The 26540-nt window shown below is 64.5% G+C and overlaps 1 protein-coding gene across 4 annotated transcripts in view; it reads left to right on the top strand.

Annotated features, from left to right (window-relative positions):
• RIPOR2 (RHO family interacting cell polarization regulator 2) overlaps window positions 1-26540 on the top strand; it is a 109717-nt gene that overhangs the window by 36144 nt on the left and 47033 nt on the right. The window contains exon 1 of one of the 4 annotated variants that reach the window (XM_045861659.1): window positions 11486-11679. The exons of the other annotated variants lie outside the window; for them this stretch is intronic. The gene's annotated coding sequence lies outside the window, so the exon portion shown is untranslated. Of the gene's footprint in view, window positions 1-11485; window positions 11680-26540 lie in introns of those variants that run through there. 4 annotated transcript variants of the gene reach the window in all.

Here is a 26540-nt window from a genome sequence, read left to right as displayed (position 1 = left end):
TCAAAGGGAGGGAAGCGTCCGGCTCAGGGAGAGCGAGGAAGCTGCAAAAGGCGTCTCCAGACGAGAGGCGTTGCTGAGCCCACGGCCACCTCCTGTCTCCCCGTGGAAACTGCTTAGGAAGCTGAGGGAGGTTTTTAAAAACAGGTAAACAGTGACACAGTCTGCCGTGGTCTCGCACACTTTGACGCTGTTTACTGAATTGCATTCGCCCTTGCCAAAATTGAAGGAAAGAAGGAAGAAAGCGAGATTAGATTAAGGTTGTCTGCGAAACCCATAAACCCGGAAAGCCCAGACTGGTCGAGTCACAGCCTCCGGAAAAAAAGCGTGAGAGGCAGAGGCCCGCTGGCTGGAGGGAGGCGGAGCTTTGTGCTGGACGAGGCCCCATTTCACGGCGTGTGAACGCGATCCCAGCCATTCAGCCGTGTGGGACCTCTCTCAGGACCACCCGTGCCTGGGGGCTCCGGGGACCCCGGGCCGGGAGGAGGGGCGGGAGGAGGCCGCCCCGGTTCCCTGGGCTGAGAGAAGCCGGTCACTCTGCTTTCCCCGAGCGCCCGGCTGCCTGGAACGCTGTCCGCTCTGGATTCCGGGACAAAAGCTTCGGCTGGCAGCCGTCCTCCCCGCGCTCTTTGTCCCTGGGCCTGGGAGCAGACGCGGCCCCCTCCCCCACCCCTCCCCTGCAGCAATTCATGCCTGTGGGAGCTCGGCCTCGGGTTCCCGCAGAGCGGCCCCTTCCCAGGGACGTCCAGGGAGGCTCCCGAGGCCGCTGCCAAGGAGCCGGCGTCCTCTCGGGCGCACGCACCGAAATAGCACCCGGCACCGCGGCTACATGGGCTCTCGGCCACCAACCAGCGCCCCCTCCGGGGACTGCGCAGGCACCCGCTGAGACCAGCCGCGGCCAGCAGCGGCCCACCGTCGCACAGACACATCGGGCATCAGGCGCTGGCCGAGCGTCTCCGCGAGCTGCCAGCCGTGTTCTCGGGGACGGCACGCGGCACGCGGACCTGACCTGCTACGGGGCTGGCGCTGAAAGCCCGGGTGTGCGTAGGCCCAGCCACTGCACGTGTGGCCACGCGATGTTTGTACAGAAAAGGAAACGTGTCGTTATCGCGTCAGCGGTGAAACGCCTCGGGAGCGCGGCCCCTGTTCCTTGAGCTTGGTCCCGACGCCTATGCAAGTCGGCGCGCTCAGGAGAGGGGAAGGGTGCGCCTCGCTCGCCACGCCTCCCGTGGCCTGCGGTGCCCAGCCGGCGTCAGCGGACCCAACTCTCCTTTGCTTGGGGATGGCCTCACGGACTCGCCTGGCGCTCGCTCGCCAAACAGCTGTGGCGTCCGGGAAGATGTTTACGATTCGGCTGATTTCAGAAGAGGCTGCAAGGATGGAAAAGGTACTAGAGGAGCCCAACCGAAAGGACTATCTCAAGTTCCAGGAGAAAGGCAGAGCAGAGTCGGGAAGGACAACATCAAACACCAAACAAAGCAACAGTGACTGGTCCTAGCAAGTACGACTGGAGAGAAGAAAACGAGCCCCCAGATGCAGTCCCGGCAGGATGCTGGGCGTGCGCGCACTTTCTCGAAGATCGGCGCGTCCCCGGCTGCGCTGCGGCTGCACGCGGTGCGGCCGGGCCCGCTGGGAGGCCGAGGCGCCCGCAGCAGGAGCGCAGGGTGGGGGAGGGGCTGCCCAGGGCCAGGCGAGCTCGGGCCTCGTCGAGAGGCAAACCGGGGCGCTGGGCCTGGAAACCGCGCCACTCCGCGCTGAGCCCCGAGAGCGCGTCTGTCGGTCACCCGGAACTCCCTGTGGAGACAGAAAGCACAACCCACTGGCTGCGTTTGGGTCGCGGCTTAGGGAAGGAGCTTGAGCTCTGCTGGAGGAACTCTCCAGAGGCAGGTGGAGCAGCCGGCTCACTCCAGAAGGCGGGTTGATGGTGACGAGTCTGGTCATCCGTCTTCCCCACGCCCCTCTGCTCGCTTAACCGACGCTCCCGGCGGGAGATGCTTCAAGACCAGGGGTGGGTCCTTGTTAGGAAAAATTTTGGACCTTGAAATATGAAAGCAAGAAAGACGTGAATTTTCAGAGCGGGGGAGGCCTCTGTCTCCCCAGCTGAGGGCGAGAGAGGACAGTGCGCCGAGGTTTGTGGGGATTTCCACGACCCGGCAGGTGACCCGGTGAGCAGAGGAAAGATCTTGGGGAGGGGGCGCATCTGCTGTGTTAGGACCTTTAACCCTGGGAAAGAATCATCTGTAGATCAAATAAAGAGAAGGAAGAACAAGTTATCGCCTTCTGGAAACCGATGAGGTTAGGAGGACATCTTTTCCCCCTAATTTTTCCTTTTTGGGTCCCTGGGAGTCAAAAGTTTAAATATTTACACTGTACAACTCAAACAGCTGGTCCCTGCCGCCTCTTGACTCCGTTCTAAACTGTCCGTTCCGTGCGGGAAGCAATGGGCCAAGAAGCAGGGAGCAAGTGGCGTGGCTTTCAGAGCACAGACGGGTCCGCTGGCTGAGCGGGTGCACCCCGTTCTGCCTTCTGGATAAACCCGCATCCAGGGCACTGGGGGAGGGGGCAGACAGGACAGCGCGGGCGACCGTGGGAGTTTTCTTCCGAGTTGCGGCAGCGCCCTGGTGGGGCGGTACGTGAGGAAGCGCACGTGGGAGAATCCGTCGGAGAGGCAGGTGTGGCTTGCGGGAGGCGGTCTTGGCCGCACTCGGATGGATTACACGGCGCACCGTTAGGACAGGCAGCCCCTCCGATGGCTGGTTTATAGGCTGAGTGGTGCCCGGGTGCCTTTAGGGTGTGGCGGGTTTTAGCCCCTCCGAATCTCCGTTAGTGTCTTTAAACACTGAACAGTAAGTGAGAATGTTGAACCCTAGTAGCATGCTTCTTCAGAACGCGTTGCTGTCCTGAATGGTCTGCACCCTACAGTCTGAGTGAAACAGTGCATGCTTGCTGTGCAAACGGCCTCCGGCGGAGAACTAGACGACCCCCCCCCCCCGCTGCCCCGCCGGCGAAGCTGCCGTGCTAAGTACCTCGCAGACAGGAATCCCAGAGCCGCCGCTGTTTTTCAGGCTGTGGTTCTTACGGCTCAGGATTCCCGGCCGAGGAGGGAAAGGCAGCGGAGCATGAGAGCAAACCACCTGGACTCAAAAGCCCCCACTGAACACACGGGCGGTTTGCTCGAGGGCAAACGACCCAACGCTTCAGAAGCCTCGCTCTCCACCTCCCGCCTGGAGGTGGGGCTGATGGTGATGGGGAGGAGGAGGAGGGGGGTGGGGGGGGGGAGGCGGCAATGGTGGTGGCAGCCGTGTTGGTGGTGGTAGTGATGGTGATGCAATGAAGATGATGATGATGATGATGGGGGTGACGATGGTGGTGGTGGTGAAGGGGATAATATGATGGTGATGATGACGGTGATGATAGTGGTGATGATGAAGGTGATGAAGAAGACGATAATGATGGTGATGGCCATCTCCCTGAGACGTTACCATGAAGTTGAAGGGGATCATGTGTGAGATCATGGGAAATCAGAAGGGCTTACGGAGTAGGTGTCAGCCACCCTGTGACCGTGACTTTCTCAGCCGACCCCGCCCCCCGTGTCCATACAACCCCCCCTTCTACTCCTGGCCCGTGGTTGACGAGGACGCGGCCCGGAGGGCAGAGCTGCCAGACTGCCCGCTCCCCGACGCTCCCCTGCCCATGCAGGAGCAAGCCCGCTGCCCCCCGAGCCGTGCCCGCTGCCCAGGGCCGGGCTCCAAGCGACCCCACCGCCTGGCACAGGACCAGAGTGTGAGTTGTTCCTGCCCGTCGTCCGTGGCTCCTTCCAGGTCTGGTCTCCCTCCGGAACGTCTCTCTCTGGGTGTGGAGGAGCAATGCGGCGGTGGCAGCTTCCTCTGGCCAGAGTCCCTTGCCTCGGTCAGGGGCGCCGGGGGTGGGAATCACTCCCTCTAACAGTGTGTCTGTGACAGTGTGAAAACCCTGTTTCCCGGGCACACATTTACTTCCCGTAAGCACCCCCCAGTCCCTGCTCCCCACCCGTGTTTGTTAAAGTGCTTCTAATGCAAAGACAAAACAGACTGGAATTTGAATTCCATATATGTTACAGCAATTTAGGACAGTGATTAATCATTAAGATTTCAGCCCTGGCCAATGTGGTTCAGCTGGTCGGAGCGTCGTCCTGTAAACCAACAAGCCACCGGTTCGATTCCTGGCCGGGGCACAGGCCTGGGCTGCAGGTTCGATTCCTGGCCGGGGCACAGGCCTGCGCTGCAGGTTCGATTCCTGGCCGGGGCACAGGCCTGAGCTGCAGGTTCGGTCCGTGGCCAGGGCACAGGCCTGAGCTGCAGGTTCGATCCGTGGCCGGGGCACAGGCCTGAGCTGCAGGTTCGGTCCGTGGTCGGGCCGTGTAAAGAGGCAGCTGGTTGGCGTTTCCCTCTCACTTTGGCGTTTCTCTCCTGCCTCCTCTTCTGAAAATCAATAAGCACGTCCTCGGGTGAGGAGAGAGACAACTAAGATTTCATATGGAAACCTCACAGTGTCCCCTCGGGTGGTGTTTTGTTTCCCTCCCGTTGCTTTTTAAATGTTTTCAAGGGGAAAGCCCCCCCCCCAGAGGCGATCGTGACGAGCTGTGTATGTGCTGGTGCGTGAGTGTCTTAACCTGCGCACACGCGCAGGGGAGGGCAGGCGCTCGCTCTGCCGCTTCCCGCTCCACGGACGGGGCGAGCACCAGGGCCCAGGGCCGCCTGCCGCGGGCCGACCGGCAAACGCCCACTGAGCGCTGGCCAGCGGCGGTTGTGACCGGGCACAGGGCTGGGCGTTAGGTCACAGCTGGGGCTGCTGCCCCTCGGGAGCTAGCGGACGATGTGGGGAGAGAGGACGTTTTCTCCCACCGGTTTGGAGCCGTCCACTGAGTGCCCACCCCGTGCCGGGTTCGGCTGTGCTCGGCTCCTGGGGTCCGCGGGGAGATGACACAGCGCCGGCCTCGGGGGGTTGCACCGCGGTGGAGGGAGGCAGCAGCCGGACGCGTGAGAACGGGGGGTGTCGGGGGGGAGACGCGTTCCGGGGAATGGGGGTGCAGGGAGACACAGGGCGACGGGGTCGGGGGAGGCTGTCCCGGCAAGTGCCCGGAGGCTGGAAGGAGCTGCAGGGCCGCCCTGGCCGGACAGGGGAGAACGTTCCAGAAGGAGCCAGGGGGCCAGTGCGGTAGACAGCAGCGTGACGTGAGCACGCAGAGGGCGGAAGACGAGGAGATCCACAGGGTTCGGGGGCCCGGCCTTGGGGAGCCTTGCAGGCCGTCGCAGGGACGTTGAGTTTCACTCTGTGGGAGTCACTGGTGGGCGCTGAGCAGGGCGGCAGGGTTTGATCTGCGTTTCAGAAAGAGCGTCTGACCATTGTCTGGGAAACACAGGCGAGGCCTGAAAGGCAGCAGCAGGTAGAGACTGCTGCAGCGATCCGGAGGCGAGAGGTGGGGGCCGCTCCAGGCCTGACGCTGATGGGGAGCCTGCTTGGGGGGGGTCGGCCTGCGGGGGGAGGGGAGTGGGCGCAGGGGCCGCAGGGGGCCGGTTTGGGACAGTCAGGTTTGCCGTGCAGCAGCTATAAACAGTGAGTGACGGCGTGACATCCCGCACCGAGCACCCGGGACAGTCAGTGGGCACTCGGGACGCGTCCGCGGGGGTGACGAGCAGGCAGCACCTAGAAAACCACTCACAGGTGTATCCCCAGCTCCTGGGCACCGAGCTACGCCACCCGCGCCGGCTGCTCCGCGGGACTGGCGGCTGGAGGAGGCCGCGCACACTGCGCCCCGACTCGGAGGGGACACTGGGGGACAGGTCGGGCGGAGGGGCGGGCTTCCCGGAGGAGAGGGCTTCCGCCCGCGCCCCACCCCCACGTGGCCGCGGTGCCCTTTGCCCCGAGGGTGCGCGTCCCGGGGTCCCGGCTGGAAGGGACCCGCAGAGCCTTCGGGCCGCCCTCCTCGGAGCAGGCGGGCAAGGCGTTGGTTCCTGCCAACCTCCCACCCCCGCCCTTCCCGGGCCCATGTGTCGGCCCCCTGGGTCACATACACGGCCCCTGGACGGTCAGGAACCAGCCGTCGGCACACGGGTCCTGCTCCTGCGTTCCGTCCAGTCCCCCGGGCGACGTCTTCCATCACTCCTCTTTACCCTAATCCCGGGGAAAAGCGTCCTTCCTCCTGTGGGACCATCTCTTATGTCCTCGAAAACCATGACCGGGACACGGGGACCCGCCAGCAGCTCTCCAGACACGGGAACGGCCAGGCCAGTGTTTGCATCCCACAGGGCGCTCGCTCGCTCGGCCGACGAGGGCCGGTGTTCTCGGAGGGGCGGGGGCTCGGCGGCCTGTCCGTGGGCGGGGGGGACCTGCGAGGCAGGGGCTTGGGGGCCCACAGCTGCTGGACTCGAACCCCTCCTTGAGCAGCCCCCGGGGCCGCGAGACGAGTGCTGCAGGGGAGAGAGCGCAGCGGGCGTTCAGTTCCTCCTCCCCCGGGAGCCCCGGGAGGCCAGCAGACGGGAGGGGGCTGGTGCCAGCCAAAGCCCTCTGTCCCGGGCCTGAGTCAGCCTCTCCCTGCAGCCGCGGGGAAACCCGCACGGGGTCCGGGGGGAGATAGCGGAGGGGGCCGCTCCCTGGGGACGGGCCTCAGCCAGAGCCCGGCGTCCCTCACCGTGGCTCTGCGGTTTTCACCTCCGGGGCCTCTGCGCCAGGGACGGATTCTGAACCCGACAGCGGACGACACTTCGGGGTGTGAATGATGAGTTCATTGTGGGGGACGTGGTGACGCCGCAGCCTCCCCGCCGGCCTGGCTGGTCACGGAGGTGGCAGCACCCTGTCGCGTGGCCCCCGGGCCCTGCCAGGGACGAGGGCTGCGTGTGAGCCGTCGAGGGCAGGGGCAGCAGGGGCCTCGCCTGGCGCCCGCTGCGGAGCGGCCTGTGGGCTGAGCAAGCTGGGGACCAGGGACCGAGTCGGGGTTCCACTGCCACCTCCGGGGGAGGGTCTGCGGGGCCCGGGGCGATCTGGTCTCCAGTCCCTGATTTGGCATAAAACCTACGGTAGTGGGGGAGGTGTCGGCTGGGAAGGTCTAGGAGGCAGGGAGCCCCTGGGCCCCGAAGCCGACAGTGAATGGAACAGTCCCCGGGCCTGGCAGCGGTCACAGGCCCCCTGCCTGGGGGCGGAGTGGGGGGGACCCTCAGGCACGGCCTCGGGCTCCTTCCGGGCAGGGGGTGGCAGGGAGGTGTAAATTCCTCAGGGTTCTCTGTCACTCTCCCTGGTTTTGCCTGAATTGTAGTGACTGGTCACTCAGCCCCACAGAGGCCGGTTCAGAGGTGCGCTGGACTCCAAAACACTGCCTGTGGGGGTCGGGAAGACTGACCACCGGCCCCAAAGCATGACGTCCCATCTGAGTACTTACATTTCCCCCCACACCTCCTCCTGCACCCCCCCCAAAGCAATAGCCTGGACGTTGCAGTGAGAGGGGGCTTGAGGTCTGGGAACACCTTTTGTGCGGCGGAGGCCGTGAGAAGGGAACAACTTAAAGGAAGAGATTCCGTGTAACGACGACTCTGGCCTAAAACTGAAGAAATAAAGTAATTAAAGGGGCTCCCCAAAGCAGAACTACTTTAGAAGGAGGCATGACTGGGTCAAGGAGATTCCGCGTGTTTTCCAGGAACTAAGAGGCCAGTACGCGTGGGGCGGTCAGGGCTGCCCTTGGCCAGAACGGCCAGGGGAAGGGCGACTTGGAGAGAGATGATGAAGCTGTGGGTGGCCCGCGGGGACCTGAAGGCACGCTCAGGCCAGCCTGGCTGCTGGGTCCGAAGGGTGGGAGGGGTTGGGAGACCCTTCAAGGGGACAGAGCTGTGGAGCCGATGCCTGGAGGGGACACAGCGGGCCCGAGTGACCTCTCACCTCCTCCCCTTTCTCCTGTGTCCCTTCAGGGTGTCCCAGAGGTTGGTGTGGTCCCTGCAGGGCCCCCCCGGGGCCGAGAGCAGGAGAGAGACAGAGGGAGGCAGGACAGGGACAGCCCCCTGGGGGACTAACGGGATGGGGGGCCTGGGAGGACCCCACAGACAAATCTCTCCCTGTGTGTCCCTCCCCCACCCCGGTCCCCATGACGAGAGAAAGGAGAAGGACTGATGATAAAGTCAATTCGGACCCTTAAAAGCGTCTGCGTACCCAGCACCTGGCACCGTATTTACACACATCTATCGACAGCTTCCGATCGCCTCTACCTGCACTGTGAACTATTTCATACTCACTTGAATGTCTTTGCACGATAGCAGTTACTCAGTTAAATGTGTACCGTTTGCTTTCGGCTCTATGGGATTCACGGCTTAGGAATTAGTGAACTCAACGTTCCGCCAAAACACCGGTCGCCCCAGAGCGGAGGTTCCCAAAATGAGCTCTGCGGACCCCGAGGCTCCCCAAGACCCTCTCAGGGGTCCCCCGAGGTCCTCAATGGTTTGTTGAAGATATAAAGGGGCTTCATCTAGCTTGTGTTCTACGTCATCTAAAACACGTGGAATACGAAATGGCCGGTCTAGATTGTGTTACTGTGTCGTGGGTCTTGCCCAGAAACCGAGAGCTGCTGGCCCAGGTGACGTCATTGCAGAAAACGGCCTCCATGTGTAATTCGACAGCAACGCACGAGAACCCAACCGCAGGCTTCCGGCTGCAGGGGGGTCTGGCTGCCGCACGGGGGGCATTCTCTGAACGTGTTGCGGACGGTCTTCTAGCCACACAGCCCCCGGGTCCCTGGGTGGGGAGGCTGGAGGCGGGGTGGAGTGGGGGTCCAGGTCGGGGCAAAGCACGGGCCGTCAGCCCTCCCCCGGGTGTCGGCCACGCGCACCTCCCGCTGTGCGAGCAGATAAGCAGGGCGAATGGGCAGAGACGGCCACTCCCCCGAGGGCCTTATCTTCAGCGCCAGACCCGGCAGAGGGGCCGGGGCTGCTCCCCACGGTTCCGGGCCCTGGGCAAGGCCCAGCCGACCCCAGCGAGTGGGAGGTGTCCTTCCGCAGGCGCAGCCCTGCCTGCAGCCTGGAGACGCTCCTTCTCCAGGAGAAAAGGTGGCGGAGCCCACAGGGCCCTTGTGCAGCTCGCGTCACTCATCTTGTCCACAGCTCCCGACTGCCCCTGCCCTCGCCGTCCTGGGGGTCACCGTGCTGACGCGGCACTCAGCGCCACGGCTGGCGTCGGGGCTGGTACACGAGTGAGGGGAGGGCACCAAATAGCCGGGGCAGAAGGAAGGGCTGGGAGGGCGTCCGTACTCCGGGGACACGGGACTCGCAGGCGACATGGGAGAGGCGCCGTGCGAACAGGGCTCCCAGGCCGGCGCGCTCTGGGAGACGGGCGTCGGAGGGGCGCACGGAGCCACGGGAGTCTCAGCAGGGACCCCCCAGGCCCTGGCTGCAGCCCGAGCACAAAGGCGGAAGCGGGAACCGGCCCACGTGCGAGTCGGAGGGAGGCCGGGCGACCAAGTGGTCCAGACCCTCCCGGGGCGGGCAGGGCGGGGCGTGGGCACGGCCGTCCGGGACGTGCCGGGACTTCTGCCGGCTGAACCCCAACAGAGCCCAGGTGTCTCAACGCCACGTCCAAGTCCCTTCCCGGCTGTTCCCGCACGCCGAGTGCCGCAGGGCGAGCTCGGGGCTGGCACGTACACACTTCATAAACTAGAACGTCAGAAAGACGGAGGGAGGGAGGTGGGCCAGCGCGCGACTGGGGAACGAGCCGGTGGGAGCCGGTGGGAGCAGGCAGAGAGCGACCCTGTGGGACGGGCGTGGGGGTCTCAGGACCGGCACCCCTCCGAGCGGTGCCTCCCGGGGATGGTCACAGAGCAGAGAAGGACTTTCCAAACCAGGGCGTTGGGTCTGCTGTCCAGGGGGACGCCCAGGTCGCAGGACCGAAGAGAGATCGCCTGGTCCCCTCCCTCCAGCCTGCACAGCCAGATGACAGGAAAGGCCACGAGGCGCCGTGTCATGGGCAGAAGGGGGAAGTGGGACCGTAACGGGTGGGGTCCACGGCTGTCACCAGACCCCTGCCGCCTTCCGGCCACAGCGTCCGCTCACCCTCCCGGTGGGTCTGCGGGTGGGTTCCGAATCCTGCGTCAGTGTCTGAAGCTCTGGCTCAGGAGAGTGAGCAGGCTGCCGCTTGGATGCCCCCCGGACCGGTCGTGCGTCCACGGGCATTGATTGGTGGCACAAGGAACAACCCGGAGGGGTTGGCCCTGTCCGTCCCCCAACCCAAAGCTGGCTTTGACCACGCCCATGAGAGGGGAGCAGAATACGGTTCCCAGCTGCTGAAAGGAGCTGCCACGTTCACTGCCGCTGAAGTTCAAGCGGTCTGTCTCGTGTCCCGGAGATACCCAGAGCTCCCACGGCACCCACGGGGCCCCCTCTCCCGTAAACGCCACCCACCGGGTGCCCGGGGCCGTCCTCACCGCCAGGCTCGGGGTCCGAGCGTGTCTCCCGCCCTGAGTGGGGTGCCTGCACCTGAGAGAGAATGGCAGCGTGTGGACATAGGGCTGTCGTCTGTACCTGGGGTGGTTTCCAACTCACGCCGACACACGGGCAGCGAGGGGGGGACAGGGCACGCAGGTCAAATTGTGTCCTCTGGACGGACCAGCTCTGTCCCCGGGAGGACTGTCCCCACGGGGACTCCAGCTGTCCGGCAGAGGCAGGCTGGCTCCTTCAGGGGCTGCGACAGGCTGGCCGGCCCTGGGGTGCGCCGCTCACGTCCCAGGCGGGGGACGCACCTCCTGGTCACCCCTGGAGGTGGGCGTGTTCCATGCTGACACCCTCGGAGGGTCCCTTTTGGTCACCGATGCTTACCACTTCCCTTCCAAAGTGACTGAGCCCCCAGTGGGGGGGGGGTGTGCTTGCAGGGTGTCTGTCCTCTTTAACGAGTTCTAAATGCACAGCGTGTTCTGTGGGGTGGCTTCCCAGACGGGGAAACTGAGGCACGGGCAGGGATCCCTATTGGAGACCTCGTTTCCGGGTCTTGGACGCGGGCCCCACGTGCCTTCCGCTCCCAGAAACTCTTCCCGGGAGTGTTTCTGTGTGGGGGTCAGGCCCTCGCTTTGCCGCGGGGAAGCTCCGCGTGCGGCTCAGACCTACCAGTCGGGCAGAAAACAACTGCTGGCGCCCATCAGGACGAGGCCTCTCCGACACAGGCTGGGGTGGGGGGGGGGCATGCTTCCCACAGGCTGCCACCCCCACCCCCACCCCCACCGCGCGCGGGCCGTTTCCACGCACCGCCTCTGTGCAGACCCCAGGTCGCTGGAGGGCCTGTCCGTGTTGTGAGCGGACCCCTGTCCTCCCCGTCAGGGCGCTCGCCTGGGCGCGGGTTTGCCCCTGGCGACCCCGGCGCGGCCTCGGAGCGGGAGCTGGCTCGGGCAGCGGTCTGCCGTCTCCGCGACCCGCCCGCCGGGTGGCGCCGCTGCCCGCGCGCTCCCGGCGCTCCGGCCCGCGCGCGCTCCCGCCCCTGCGCGCTCCTCTGTGCTCCGCCGGCCGCTCACCTTCACCGAGCTGCGGACCCTGCGTGGGGACCGGCCGCTCCCGCTGTCCCTGCGCCCGAGGGCGAGCTCGAGCTACCGGCGGAGCCGCGGGGACCGAGGCGCTGCCACGGCGCTGCCACGCCGGAGCCTCCCCGCGCGTCCCTGTCATGACAAGGGGCCGTCTTCTCTAGGTACGTGCACCGTTCTCTGCGCCCCTCAGCGCCCGGTGTTGCTCACACACCCAGGGGTCTGCTGGGTGGGCGGTCGTGCGGGCACCTGGGACCTGGGACCTGGGACCCGGTCCCGGGTCGCGCGCTGAGGGCTCCGCGCGCGACCCCTCCCGAGGGACGCGACGTTGCTGACAGCAAGGGGCGCACGGACAGAACTGAGGAGCCGGGGGCAGTCGGGTGAGGAGCCCGGGGCAGTGCCCGAGTTGGGGACGCGCAGGCCCCTCCATCCGTGTCGTGGGAGTGGGGAGCAGGCGTCCTGGGAGCCCCGCTCAGGTCGGGGGTCAGGGGTCGCAGGCTCCCAGGGGTCACTGGCCCCCCGGCTGCCGGAACCGAGCTTGGCCGTGGGCCCGCCTCCTCCCCGCGGGTCTGGATCTCCTAGTGCTGGGGGTGGGGGTGGGCAAGAATTGGGAGGAGGGGCGAGGAGGTTGCCAGCCGGCAGGAAAGGTGGGGGAGGGGCGATGCACCTGAGGCAGGCGTTTCCGGGCTGGAGAGGGGTCTGGAGAGAGGAAGCCGCAACTGTCACCTGGAGGCCACACCGCCTCTCCGTCCTGGGGGTGGGGGCACCTCGTTTTAAAGGGAAGGGGGGTGCCGTTCGATGTTAGCCCCGCGGGAGCCATGCCCGTGTTAGGGTGGCGGAGAGCCCGGGCCGTCCTTGGTGTCAGGTGGAAGTGACAGCTGTCTCCAGAGCCGGGGGACCCGCGCTGACAGCCGGGAGACCAGGCTGATCCGGGGGGCGGGCTGGGGCAGAGGGGAGACCGGCAGCCCCGGTCTCGTATCCTGGAGGTCCGCTCGCCCGCACGCGTTGCTCCCGAGCCGAGTGGGAGTGCGCGCGCCGCCGCCTCGGGGACAGTTGTGCGGGTCTGGGGAACGCTGGCCGCTGCTGCCCTCCGCTCCCCGCGGCCGCTCACCTCCGCGCAGGCACGCGGCTGAAGTTCCGGACCGACTCCTCCTGGCCCCCGCGCCCAGGGACAGTGGCGTGCTCGGCCTGCGTGGGGCGGGGCCTCTGGCGTGAGCGTCCACCCCTTTGTTACCCGACACCCGGCCATTCCTGCCCTTTCCCCCCATGGGGGGACCGCACTTGAGAGGGTTCCCCCCCTCCTGCCCCTGCCCGCCACCCCCAGCCACCCCCCGCGGGTATTCCCACCGGCCGAGTTCCCTTCTGGCCCCGCCCCCCAACCCTCTGGACCCGCCTCTGAGCTCCCCGGCGACACCCACATCCTCCCCTTTGTGTCTCCGTCCCTGGGTGTTCCGGCCGCCGCGCAGCCAGGGGGCGCCAGGGGGGACTCGCCAAGAACCCGTGGCGTGGAGCGCTGCTCTGCGGAGGGTAACTGGGAAGCAGCCGGGAGCGCGGGCCCTCTGCAGGAGGCACGAAGTGCCGGGGCGCGGGGTGGGGGGGCGCCTACCCGGGGCGACAGCTGCCAGAGGAAACGCCCCCCCCCCCGCCCCACTTCCGCCCAGCCGGGCCCTGGGGAGGGGGAGGGCCGCCTCCTGGCCCAGCACCCCCTTGGGTCAGACCCTGCCTGCCCAGTCTCCGCCGTCCCCCAGGAAGGCCATGCGTTTGTCCATTCTGGAGTCTCCTGCTCCCCAGACCTCTGAAACTCTCGACGCTGGACGCCGCTCAGTGACACCCTGCTGGGTCCGCAGGTTGCTTTTCTCCAGAGACCCCAGGGGGTGCTGCTGCTCTCCCCCTCTGACGCCCCCACGTGAGGCTGGGCTTTGGACACGTTATCTTCCGCACACATGTAACGAAGTCGCCAGCTGCAGCGGGGAAGACGGAGGGTGCGCTGCGGGGACCCCCACGGAGTCGTGACCCCGGGACACAAAGGGCAGACCGGGCTGCCCTCCCTTCGGCTGCCCGCAAAGTGAAATGGTTTCCAGCAGGGGTCCCGGGACACCCAGGGGGCCCGGAAGGAGACAGGATTTGTGTCTGTAGAGGTCGATAATTAAACTCACATCAAAATTCCGCTCTCGAGCTGTGAAAGCCATCAGCGTGGGGCCTGGCCATCATCCATCTGCGGTCACGTGCGTGGGAAGCGTCCCAACTGCGGCGCAAGCCAGCAGCCCAGAAGCGACGCCCACCACTTCCGAGCGTAACCAAGGCACTGGCCTTCCCTTTCGGTCCAGCTCTCGGGCTCTGGGCCGGCTGCCGGGCGTCGGCAGACCGAGGCCGCAGTGCAGGGCGCGCCGTGTGGCGGGGACAGTTCCTGCTGCCCCGCGGGGTCCGAAACCAGCGGCCCATCCGCTTAAAGACTTTGCAAACCCGCGTCTTACTTCGCTGTTCATCGAATTCCCTGGGCTGGGCTGGGGGGGGACGATGAAAAGCTGTTTGTTTTCACTCTGAGAAGGAGCCGGAAGTCCAAACGCGGCGTCTCGCTCTTCTGGGGAGCAGCGGGGGTGGAAGTGAAAGTGCGCTGGGGCGCAGGGCGCGCGCCCAGGGCCCCGGGGGCTCCCCGCTCCGCTGGCGCGGCCTCTGCCGGCGGCAGGCTCCTCCGGGGGTGGTTTCCCTCTGCCGCCGCCGGCCGAGCCCCTTGCGCGGGAGGAGACGGGCAGCTTGTGTTTGTGGCCGCTCAAGCAGAAGAGAGTACCGCCGAGGAGAGAGGGGGGGCCGTGGAATTGGGCTGGGGGGGGGGCGGGCAGAGAGGCCGCAGCTCAAGACCGTCCTCCCGGAGGCAAACCGAGACCTGAGCGCGGTGTCGCCAAGCAGCCGTCCCGGGGACACCTACAGCCGTCACGGGATCGACGCTGTTAGATCGATTCAGAAAGGCGACGTCCAGGAGTGCTTCGGTCTCCCTTTCTCTCCTCTTGAGACCACATCCTCAGAGGCAGTTTCTCGGCCCGTTTCCCCCGGAATGAAACCCTGCCCCTTGGGCGTGTGGAAGTCTGGGAGCCACATCCAGGGAGCCAGAGCCCTGGGCGCGCTTATCTTGAATGAATTAGCGTCAGAACACCCCCCCCCCCCCCCCGCCGGGCCTTTCCCCTGCGGGCTGACGGCCAGGGCTTCGGGGTCACGGCACACTCGTCCCACGCCGGTTGGAAGTATGCCCTAAAAATAGTAGATGTGTTTATCAGATGTTTCCCACAGGCTGTCGGGAAGCGGTCATTCTGCACGGGGCCCCAGGCCGGCCGTCCTCCCTCTGAGCAGGCCCTGGACACCGCCGCCTCTGTTTGCCTTATCGTGCATTCTTGCTTCTTTTTTAATTAATTAATGAGTTAATTTTGGAGACAGGGCAAGGGAGGGAGAAAGAGAGGGACAGAAACACCAGCCAGCGGCCTTTCAGGGACACCCAGACGGAGGGCTGAACCCGTAACCCAGGCACGTGCCCTGACGGGGAATCGAATCGGCGGACCCTTTGCTTTGCGGGACGTCGCCCAGCCCACTGAGCCACACCGGCCAGGGCTGTTGGGCGTTCTTTACCGTGACTCTGTGTGGAGGAGATGAGTATTTTCACACGGTCATTGCCCGAATTACAAAGAAAACTGAATTTTTTCAGCAGCAAAAGCAAACAAGGTTAACACCCCTGTAATATGTTCCCTGGAATCAGGACAAGCCCCCGCCAGGCCGAGAGGAAGCGGTCAGACGAAGGAAACGTTTTCCACGCTGGTCAGCACCCTAACACTAGTCAGCACCCTAAAATACAGGGTCCGGCACCGGTGACGCCCCTTTTCTATTATAAACTGTTTTATTACAAAGTCAGGAGCATGTCCTTCTGTGACACAACACCACCACGCTCAAGCACACCCTGGGACGTTTCAGGCGACATGTCCAAGTGGAAACTACACATCATCACACGCACCGTGTGACCCCCCAACCACATTCACGCGGGCCTCGCTCCTGCCGGACCCTGAGCAGTAGACTAAGAGTCATTCCCGTTTCTGAGGTGAACTGGGAGTCTCAGGCGGCGATGCACTCTAGGGGAACACTAATTTTTTTTTTCAACTTAAGCCGAGTTTCCTGCGCAGCCGTTCTGGGGTCTGGCCGGCTAGAGCTGTCACTCAGCGGACAAGTGTGAGACGCGGAGGGCACCACGGGGTGGCCCGGCCTGTGAGGACGGCGGGCGGGGCCCTGGGGGGGGCGGGCGCCCGGCTCGCCTGCATGGTCTCCCGTGGCAGCGTGATTATTAATAGCGCCTGGCCTCACCCAGAAGTGTTCCCGTTGCGGTGATGAATGAGACACACGGTCACCCTAGAAACCGGGGCCGGGGGAGGTCAGGGAAGGGGAAGAGGCTGGGCATGGAGCCGTCGAAGATTTCGTTCTCGGGCCTGCTGCAGGGGTGCTGGCAGATGGCAGGCAAAGGGGAGGCCTCCCCCACGGGGAGACAGGAAGGTGGAAGCCCCCCCGCCCTGAGGGCGCAGGGGGTCTGTCTCGTTCTTCCCGGCATCCTTGGGGCCGGCAGGTACCAGGCATCAGCTTTCCCCTAGCCGCCTGTGACCTAGATTTCAGACCCGCGCTGGAGGCAGGAAAGTTCTGGACGGCGAGGAGGGACAGCAGGGCCCTTGCGGCGAGGCGGTCTGCCGGGGCCCCCTCGCAGGGCGGAGTCGGGATGGGGTGCAGGCGAGTGCCAGCCCCGGGGACACGCAGCCGCCACTGTCCGCAGCTTACCCCTCCCGCGCCCGGCAGCCCGCTGGCGAGCTCGGCTTCCCAGAGACGGCGGCGTCTGTGCTGCCTCCCTCCGGGGCTCGTCCCGCGAGGTGGCTCTGGTGCTTTTCCCGTTGAGAAACGAGGCGTTTGTCCCCTCCCCTCAAAATGGTGGCTGTCGCCAGTAGAGAATGTGACTCCCCCGCCTTCTTCCTCCCCGCTGGCTGGGACTGCTGCCCCGGACGCCACCAGCGGCGGTGGAAGCGGCTGGGCATCCGTGGGCCGCGGGGAGGCCCCACCGCCGAGTGCACGGAGAGGCCCAGCGGCCCGGAGACCACGAGGGGCCCGGCCAGGCTCCGCTCGTCCCGCCCCTGCGGCCCCTGTCCGGCCACCTCTGCCCGCAGGAGCGGCCCGGGCCTTCCAGTCCGCACCCCTTTACTGTTTGAGCCGCCGCATCGGGGTGGTTCTCACGCAGCAGCAAACAGCGGGGCGGTCACGCAGCAACGGTCAGACGCAGACAAACGGTGGCGGCGTGAAAGCGCCGTCCGGGCTGTTCCTTCGGAACCCCTCCCTGTGCGGGGAGGGGCGGGCGGCCGTCAGCGGCCGACTACCCAGATCCGCAGCCCCTTCCTCCAGCTGTCTCCCCCGCTGTCTGCCCGTGACCGGCCTGAGAAACCCCTTCTTCGTGGGTCTTGGACATGGATCATCACACACGTGGGCTCGTGGGCTGGGGGAGGGAGAGGAGTCCAGAGCTCCGAGGAGTTTCAGGCCCGGTGCCCCGGTGCGGACAGGCCCGAGTCAGGCTGACTCCCTCCCAAGGGAGCTGCCGCCCTGAGGTGCCGGGCAGACACCTTGCGGCCTTGACTGTGGAGGTGGCCTCACATCAGGGACCCTCGTGGGAGACGGAGAGAGAGAAGACCGGGGGGGCCCAGGCCCAGACACTGCCGTGGCCCGGCCCAGGGACACAGGTGCCCGGGGCAGTCCCGTCGCCGCCCCAGCCAGCCGACTTCTCCTTCTGCTTCCCGCACTCGCCTCGCCCCCCATACCTCAGGCTCACTCCCGTTTCCTGAGGCTCAAGTCCAAGGTCCCCTTGATGATGGCACATAAACACCTTAGTCTCGGTAATAATGCCGCCCGTGTCTGAGATCGGTGCGGTTTCCAACAGCTTCCACGTCCACCGGCCCCCGGAAGTCACAGAACAGCCCCGAGGGGGCGCAGGACCCACATGCAGGTCCCCGGTCTCACAAGGCGGGAAACCAGCCCCAGGCAGAGCCGCCGGTCCAAGGCCGCGGCGTGGGCGCTGTGGGAGCCCCGCGCGCAGCGCCCGCCCCCGCCCGTCCTCCGCGCCAGGCAGTTGCTCACAGCTGGGGGGCAGGAGGGGCGACAGGGCCGGCCTGCCCACCGCCGCGCGTCCCCGAAATGTGGCCTGTTCAAAGCCAAGGTCACTGGGAGCCTGCGGCCTGGCCGGCTGCTCCCGTTACCGAGGGACGCTCGCTCTCGCTCTCGGTCGGTGGGAGGCTGCGCGCTGCGAGCTAAACCTGCGGCAGCGGCGGCGGCGTGGGGGGAGGTCTGGAGCCGCTCCCCCCCCCCCGCCCCCGGTCTCCGAGGACACCCCGGGAAAAGCCTGCCCTTTGTCCTGAAGGTCTCCGGCCCAAATTAGGACGGAGAGGCACGCGGTGTTTCTTTTTCGGGGGCCGTTCTGGGTTTTTTTTAGCCCGGGGTTCGAAGTGTGCTCGTTCCCATCGAGATGTTTCCCAGACGGGATTTGTTGGGCTCTCGGACCGCGGCAGAGGGTCGGCCCGGCCCCCGCTGAGGGGCGGGGCCGGCAGGGCAGGGGGCGTGGCCACGCCCGCCCAGCGGGTCTGCGTGCGTCTGCGCGGAGGCGGCCGGGCCGGGGAGCCGAAGGTGCCCGCGGCGCCAGGCGAGGGCCTGCGCCGCTTCCGCCCCGGGCGCCGCCGTTCTCGCTCCCCTGCCTCCCACGGGGGGACACCGACCCGGCGAGACCCGCACACGGGTTCCGCGTGGGGCCCAAAGCGCCGCCCCCGCGCCCTGCGTCGGCCCCTTTAACTAAATCACGTGGCTCTGGCGCGGCCCCAGGCGAGGCCTCCCTGGGCACGCGGGCGTCGGGAGCCGCCGCCGTTTGCAACACCAAAGGCGCATCGGCGTTACGGTGTGCGCGCTGGACGCCGCACGACGTGCGGGCGCCAGGTTCCTCTTCCTGGGGCGGAACGCCAGCCTGGATGGAACCTGGCAGCACCTCCGGGGCGCCGGGCGCGCATTCCTGCGCCGAGTCCTCCTAACGACCCGGGATCGGCTCTGCTCCCATCTCGCGTTCTCATCTCCGAGTTTCAGACTAGAGAACAGAATGTACAGGGGCAGAGCTCCATCGTCAACTCGGGCTGTGGCTGCAAACCCACGAGCGCCCCAGACTCAGAGCTCCCCCCGTAGCTGCTAGGGCGGCTCATCCCCTGAGCCTGACATGTCCTGTGTCGTTGACCTGGTGGCGGCTGGGTCACCGGCTTGCCCTCGGTGCCCAGACTGGCTGTGCAGGCTTCTGCTCAGCGTGTCCCTGACACCAGGGCACGGGTGGGACTCTTCAGGACTCTGGGTTTCTCCGAGGGGCCTCGCACACCGCCCAGCCGGAAGGAGGGACATCACTCCGGCTAAGCCAGCGGTGCGCCTGCAGAGGTGCCCGGGAGACTTCCTGGCAGGTGACACCCTCCCCCCTCCCACGAAGGGCTGTCTGTCCCTCACGGTGCCTCTGAGATCCCGACAACCCCACAAAAAGGGAGGAAAGTGGAGAAAAAGCAAAATTGAGAGAAATAGGGGACCATCGCTTCCCTTTTATAAGGACTAGTGTCTGACCCACACCCACAAGTCATGCAGCCCTTGGTCGACTTCGCCTGAGTTACGGGAAGCAGGAAGACAAGGTCCCTGCCGGCTCGTGCAGGCGTGGTCTCCGCGGAGGGAAGCACGCGTGGGGCGGGGCCGGCCTGGCTGGCCCTGGCACTTTCCCCTCTCTCTCGCCCTCGCCATCGTCAGGGCCGCCGGGGGCCTCCGGGCGTGGGCGGAGCTGCCTGGGTCTGTCAGACGGCAGCATTCTTTCCCTCAGATTTACATTGCTCAGGTTTGGGGCGGCAAGCTTTACATATACTTTGCAGAACAATCGCTCTGATTCGCCGACTTGAATCCTATTCGATCTTTTCTGGAAGAGCCCGTATTTGAAATCCGTGTAGGAGCAACTACCCTCCCGGGCCTGAGCCTGCCGGAGTGCATTACTTTACGGGACGATTCCGAGGGGATGACGAGCATCTCCTTTGTGGGGGTCGATGGGGGGTCACAGTGACAGTCACCAGTCGCCGAGTCATCCCTGAACCGCTGTGGTCCGGCGGCTCCCAAAACCCAAACTACAGCCAGTACCGCAGCTGGAAGGAACGCCAGGCACCGCGTGGACATGGACGGACGTGTCCTCGTGGCTCTCGCCACGCAGGGGACAGCTGCTCAGGCTGCTCTGCGCCCACGGAGTCGCTGGGAGAAGGGTCAGACTCGGTGAAAGGTCACTAAGAAAATCGCACTGTGTGGCTTCTCGGTGTTTGAGGCAGGTCACGATAATGCACGACTGACAACGCGAACAAGGCCCTGGCCGGTGCGGCCCAGTTGGTTGGAGCCTCGTCCTGCAACCAAAAGGCTGTGGGTTCGATCCTCAGTCAGGGCGTTACAGGAGGCACCCAATCGACATCTCTCTCTCTCTCCTCTCTCTGTAAAAGCAACTTAAAAATGTCCTTGGTTGGGTGAGGACACAAAAAATAATTTTTTTAAGATTTTATTTATTTATTCTTAGAGAGAGAAGGGAGGGAGATAGAGAGAAACATCAATGTGCGGTTGCTGGGGGTCATGGCCTGCAACCCAGGCATGTGCCCTGACTGGGAATCGAACCTGCGACACTTAGGTTCGCAGCCCACGCTCAATCCACTGAGCTACGCCAGCCGGGGCAGGAAACAAAAAATGTTTAAATGAGAACAAATGTGAAAAGGAAGAGCTGGGAAAAGTCGGGATTTTGACTTGAAACACTCGTGCCCACGCTGTGGCTGAGCAGCCTGTTCGCGCTGAACTTCCTGGCAGCCCGGCCGAACGGGGCACATAGTAGGTTATCACTCATAGTGGGTTACTGCTCTCGGGAAGACGGACGTGAGTTTCTCCCAGGAAAGAAGTACAGCCATTTGTGGGAGGGCGATTCCCCCTGGGAGGAGATGGTGGAGGGAATGTCTTGGGGGGCAGCGTACACGGAGGCGGCTGGACCAAGCCCCTCAAGCCCGACGGTGCCCGGCAGAGTCCCACGCCACCACCAGACCTGGTCTTCGCTGTGAGCGGGGAGCCCCGCCCCCTGCCCCTCACAGGGGGCCCGGCCCAGACCACCCAGCTGCAGCTTCCTAAGGGTCTTATAACCAGGCCGGCTACAATGTATCTATCACCTGAGATTTTAGCCTCTGGCCAGACCAACTTAATTAGCGAAATAAAGCAGAGCGTAGAAACAGGCACTTCTCCTGGTTTAAGGCCACTTGTCTTTCTTTCTTGGCCTCGGTGATGACGATGACGATGATGATGGCAGTGATGACAGGCGTCAGATTCACTGAGCACCTACTCTGTGCCTGGCTGCACTACACGGGCCTCGTGCCCCAGGACCTCTCAGACGTAAACGGGACGAGCCCCGTTTCACGGAAGAGGAAACTGAGCCGGGTTCAACACCACGTGGGTGCCTGCGGACCGGTGATCTGACCACGTGGCACACGTGTCCGTGTGCGCACGAGTGTGTGTGAGCTTCTGCGCCGGCTGCTCCCTCCCCTCACGTGCTGCTGCTCTCTGCCTGGTGCAGAGACGCCGTGACAGCCTCTGGGACCCTCGGTTCACTGGGGCCCAGGCGGCATGAGACTGTCCCAGGAAACACGGGACGTGTGCAGGCGTGGGGCGTTCTCTTACCGACGGAGACGGACGCTCTCACTCACAGTGTTTGCTTTGACTCTGGCGTAAGTGGGGGATCGCACGCCGCCCCCTCGCGTCAGCTGTGGCACGCAGTGTGACCCGGCGGGCGGCTGACGGGGGTGGGGGGGCGCGGGGGCCATCTGGGTGCGGCCACCTGTCCCCGCCGTGGCCCCGTCTCCCGTCGCCCTGAGCACGCCGGGCAGGACAGCTGCAGCGCACCTGCTCCCGGGCTGGGACCCCGCACGGCTGACTCGGCAGCGAGACGCCCGGCCTGCCCGGGGACGTATTCTGGGGGCAGGAGAAAATCCTGTCCCTCCGAGGGATCAAAATACATGCTACTGCGAATCCGTGTCATTTCTGAAGGCCGCGGCCTCGTTCCCGTCCCTTATCCTGCGCGTCCGCTGGCTTGCACGCGACACCCACGGCTGGTGCTCTCGGCCCGTGCGGCGCCACCGGCTCACGACGAGGGAGGAGAGACAGACAGCGTGGATGGCGGCTTCCAAAACGGGGCGTTCGGGCGGCCGATTGCCTGGAGGGGGTCGCTGAACACCCAGCAGACCCAGCCCAGAAAGCCAGCCCTTGAGAATGCCTGCTTCGTGGGGGGGTGTCCTCAGGCCCTGCACTGTGCTACGTGGGACAACCAACTGTCGTTCACGGCCACCCGCGTCGCGGGTGTCGCAGCCACTGTAACGGAAGACAAGCTCCGTTTGCCAGTTTGACCTTCAAGGCACTTGAGAAGGCACAGTCCTCACACACCAGTGTCCTGACCTCGACCTCCTCCGACGCTGTCCGCCCCCACCCCCGGGCAGGAGCGGGCCTGCGCCCACAGGCCTGGTGAAACTGGAAGGGACCGGGCTGGACCGGACTGGACAGGGTGCCGATAAAAAGAGTGAGCACCACTCACTGTTCTCAGCGCATGCTGTTCACTAACCTCCTTGGTTGCCACGGCAGCCCGCGGCGGGCCTCTCGTCCTCCCGCCCCCCAGAGGGCGGCACCGGGTCCGGGGCAGCTGGCCAGGCCCCACCGGGAGGCGGCACCGCCGGACCCCGGGCCCCGGCGGGCTGGAGTCGGCCTGCTCGGCAGCAGAGCACCCCTCAGTGCCGGTCCTTCCCTGTGGAGACGTTTTTCTCTTATATCTGGAGATTCCCTGAACCATCCCCCAACTTTTTTTTTTTTATATTAAACAAGAGATTCAGTGTCATCCTGCGTTTCTGGTAAAGGCTCTGGATGTCTTTCTAACGTATTTTCTGGACTCGGGCAGCTGGAGAACATTAATGACCCGACTCTTGTCCGTAATAAGGACACAGGGAAAGAAAGGGAGGAAATGTGGTTGGCAACTCGACTACTGCGTGCTGTCCACACGGAAAACTTAAACCCTGGGGAGCTTTTTAAAAAAATTCTTATTGCGCCCTGGCCGGTGTGGCTCAGTTGGTTGGGGCACCATCCCAGACACTGGCCGGTCGTGGGTTCGATTCCCAGTCAGGGGACGTAGGAGAGGGAACAGACCGATGTCTCTCTGTCATCGATGTTTCTCTCCCTCTTTGCAACCCTCTTCCCCTCTCTCTGAAATCAGTAAGCAGGCCTCGGATGGGGGTAAAGAATTCCCATTGCCAGGCCCCGCCCCAGCCCAACTGATCGCAGTCCCTGGGGTGGAGGCTGAGAACAGGACCGTGTTTCAAAGCTCTGCAGGCGGCTCTGCCACGCGGCCGGGTTAGAGAACCTCCCCATTAGATGTCGCGTTCCCTTCGGCGCCTCCCAGCGACTATCGATGATTATGTCGATCGCGAGGTGGGGAGGCCGGGATGTGGGCTGTGTATTTATCTCAGTGCAGTGAATGTCTTCATAGCCAACCGAGAACTCAGGTTCTGAGAGTGGCTGTGACTCTCTGGATCAGCCACAGGAGGACAGGGGACAGGGTCTCACTCCTGGACAGCGGCAACGCCGCCCGCTTACTCTCGCTGAATCCCAAACGCCGCTGTGATCGCTCTACAGCGTCGTCAGCCCGTCACGGGACCTGGCCGCGGGGAAGGGCTGTGGGAGGAGCACACGCAAGGCTAGGACGTGCTGCGAGACACACATCGCTTGCCCTTGACCCGCGGGAGCGCTTGATCAGTGCTGGTGACGCCGGCGGGGCCACAGGGCACAGCGGACCCGCCGCTCCAGGGGGACGGAAAGTCACATCCAGAAACGGGCACGGGGGGGACTGCCACTTTCTCAGCTGGAGGGCAGTGCAGGTGGGCGGAACTGAGACCGCATCTGGGAGGCAGAAACTCCAACCGGAGCAGCGCTGGCCACAGTCTCATCAGAACAGTGGCCGGCCGGTCAGCCTCCTCACCTACACCTGGAGTCACGCCCCCCCGGCCCTGACTGTGCCCCAGGGCTGCTGTCCGGACAGGGAGGAGACGCCACTGCACCTGGGACAGAGATGTCCCCGGGACTCTCCTCACTGGTAATGGTGTTTCTCTGAGGCGCCAGGTGACACCAGAGACACAGGCAGCAGTGCGGCCACCAAGGGCAAGCCAGTCTGTGTATTTTAACACCAATGGGCCGTCTACTCCGAATTCTCACAAACTCAGCATCTGTGGGAAGATTTTGTCGTGTTTTCATGTCGAGTGGGTACTGTTTGCCAGCTCACCTGGCCGGTTTGCTCAGGTGTTCGTTTGTTCCTGTAAGTCCTGACAGCCACCGCCCTCTCTGTCCCCTTGTGGATGGCGGAAGTCTCAGAACACTCCCCCACGCGTCTCCCCAGGGGTCAGGGGAAGAGGCAGGATTGGAGGCTCCCTGACCACACAGCTCTGTATCCGAGAGAGAGAGAAAAAGTGAGAGAGAGAGAGAGAGAGAGAGAGAGAGAGAGAGGGAGAGAGAGGGAGACAGGGAGGGAGAGAGGGAGGGAGAGAGAGAAAGAGAGAGAGGGAGAGGGAGAGAGAGATCCCCGTCCGGAGTCACTGCGCTCGCACAGATGGTGGCCAGGCTGGAGTGGAGAATTGGGTGGACCCGGACTGCATTAAAGTGGCCAGATTACAGGCTTCTTTCTCCCTTTGAAGTGGGACAGGACGGAGACCCCGAAGCGAAAAGGCCGAACCACACTTCCTTCTCCTTCCGCAGAAAACAGACAAACTCCCTTCTCGGTGACCCGTCGTCGTCGTCTGTGCCAAGGCCTGCGAGGGCAGGGGTGACCGGTATCCGGTCCATCCCGCACCCCCCGCTCTCGTGGTCAATGCGTCCTGCGTGATCCCCACGGGGGGTGGCGGGGCCACGCTCTCTCCACGGGGACGCCTGCCTGGCCGGCCGGCCGTGTGCCCAGACCCCCTTCACCGTTCGAGGCTGGCGCCGGCGAGACGAGGGCAGGAAGCCAGTGCTGGGGTGTGCGGGGAGGGGTGGGCGGTGAAAGGCTTCGGACCCTGCACTGCCCTGCTCTGCAGAGGCGGGTCTGACCCTCCAGGGAAGCTGGTTCTGTGAGAGGGCCAGGGGTCGCAGACAGTTGTGCGTGGGAGTTAACGCACTGCCCCCAGGACCACAAAAAAGGAAGAACGTGGCTCTGCTGTCTTGGTACTCTAGGTGTTTGCCATAGGTGTGCCTACCTGCTCAGTAGGCCGATGATTAGTGACTTGCTCTGGGCAACCAAAAATTGCCCAGCAGGTGTGACTCACGTGGGCACCTCCTGGATGTGGCCACGAGAACCAGCAGTGACACCTCCGTGCCTGTGGAGGCAGCTTAATTGACTGGATCGCCCCAAGGAGCACAAAACGGGGAGAGACTGAGTGCATAAGGCCCTGAAGGGAGATGGGGCTCGCCAGTGCGACCCCAGCACACAGGCTGTGAAAAACAGTTGTGTCTCCCCACGGAGATCATCCAGCTTCCCTCCCCTGAAGGAGCCGTCGCTACTTTTTTTGGTGGCAACGAGCCCGTTGAGGGCCAGGGCAGAGGCGGCGGGGCGGTCACACCGCGGGTCTCCCTGAGCACAGGCCCCCGGGAGCCCGGGGCTGGGACGCCCTCCGTGTGTTTGTCGGGTCTGCAATAAGAGGACTGAATGCCGAGCCTGTGAAGTGCTGCTCCCAAAAGTGTTGTCATAACAACAGGAATGAAACGACGCACGTTACTCCCGGTAGAAAGGGCTGCCGTAGTCTGGAGTGCACGGCGCGACCTCCGCAGTGCGAGGGCTCCGCGGGGACCTCGGGCTCGAGCGGGGGCCGAGGTCCCCCCACCGCCGCCCGGTGCGGATTGCACTGGACCTTTCATCGCGGAGTTGTCCGCCAGCCCCCCGTCGGTCCCCCCTGCCTGCTCGGACGGCCAGACGTGAGGTACCTGACCACACGAACTACGTTTTCGTTTGATTGTGTCGGCCGTGTCGGGAAAGATGACTGAAGATGATTTCCTGTCGTCTCTCGGAGACGGAATACGCCGCGCGGCTGCATTTCTGGGTCCGAGTCCACAGTCCACCTGCCTGCGTCCACGTCCTGCCCGTTAGCAAACTCCGTGTCCGGCCACGCGCTGGCCACGGGAACACGCACACCACACACCCCCAGCACCCCACGGGGCTTCTGTTTAGGGTTTCCAAAGTGCAGCTCGGTTCCGATGGAAACAACAAAGGAAATGTGTGAGCTCATCAAAATGGTGATTTCAGTCAAGCCACATTGCCACAGAGGATGCCGGTGTCCTTCTGGTGCTGTCTGGAAGTTAGGAAGCAGCTGTCACCATCGGCTAGACCTGAGTCCCCAAGCTCCGGGGAGGAGCCAGCTGAGGGGCTGCAACGCCAGCCCTGGGGCTGTTTCTTCTGCCCCGAGCGTTGATTTTCAACCTGGTGGTCGAAAGACGAGGGTCTGGGTGGGCGCATGTTTCTCTCCGCTGCGTCTGCCAGGCTGCCCATGAGGACGGTGTTCCCAAGACATTTTTCCCTTTTGCTGTTCCTGGGTCCCACAGAAGCAGGGTGTCCAGTCTGTGGGCGTCTCGGGGCCACACTGGAGGAAGAAGAGTTGTCTTGGGCCACACATTAAGTGCATTGCAACACGTCATCACAAAAAGTGCCATCGTGTGTTAAGTACATTCACACTTTTGTGTTGGGTGGCATTCACAGCCATCCTGGGCTGCATGCGGCCTGGGGGCCGCAGGCTGGACGCCCAGCGGGCAAATTTGCACCCAGCTCCGCTGAAGCGGGAAACGGCCTTCTCTCGGAGCAGGGAAGAGCTGGTTTGCGTGGGGTGGGAGCTGACGAGCGAGCGTTCCAATGTCAAGTTTTAAAACGAGCTGTGACAGCATCAGTCAAACC

The sequence above is a fragment of the Phyllostomus hastatus genome, unplaced genomic scaffold, assembly GCF_019186645.2.
Source record: "Phyllostomus hastatus isolate PE091 unplaced genomic scaffold, TTU_PhHast_1.1 phas_scaffold_216, whole genome shotgun sequence".
NCBI lineage: Eukaryota > Metazoa > Chordata > Mammalia > Chiroptera > Phyllostomidae > Phyllostomus > Phyllostomus hastatus.
This window is presented reverse-complemented; position numbering and strand designations above follow the sequence as displayed.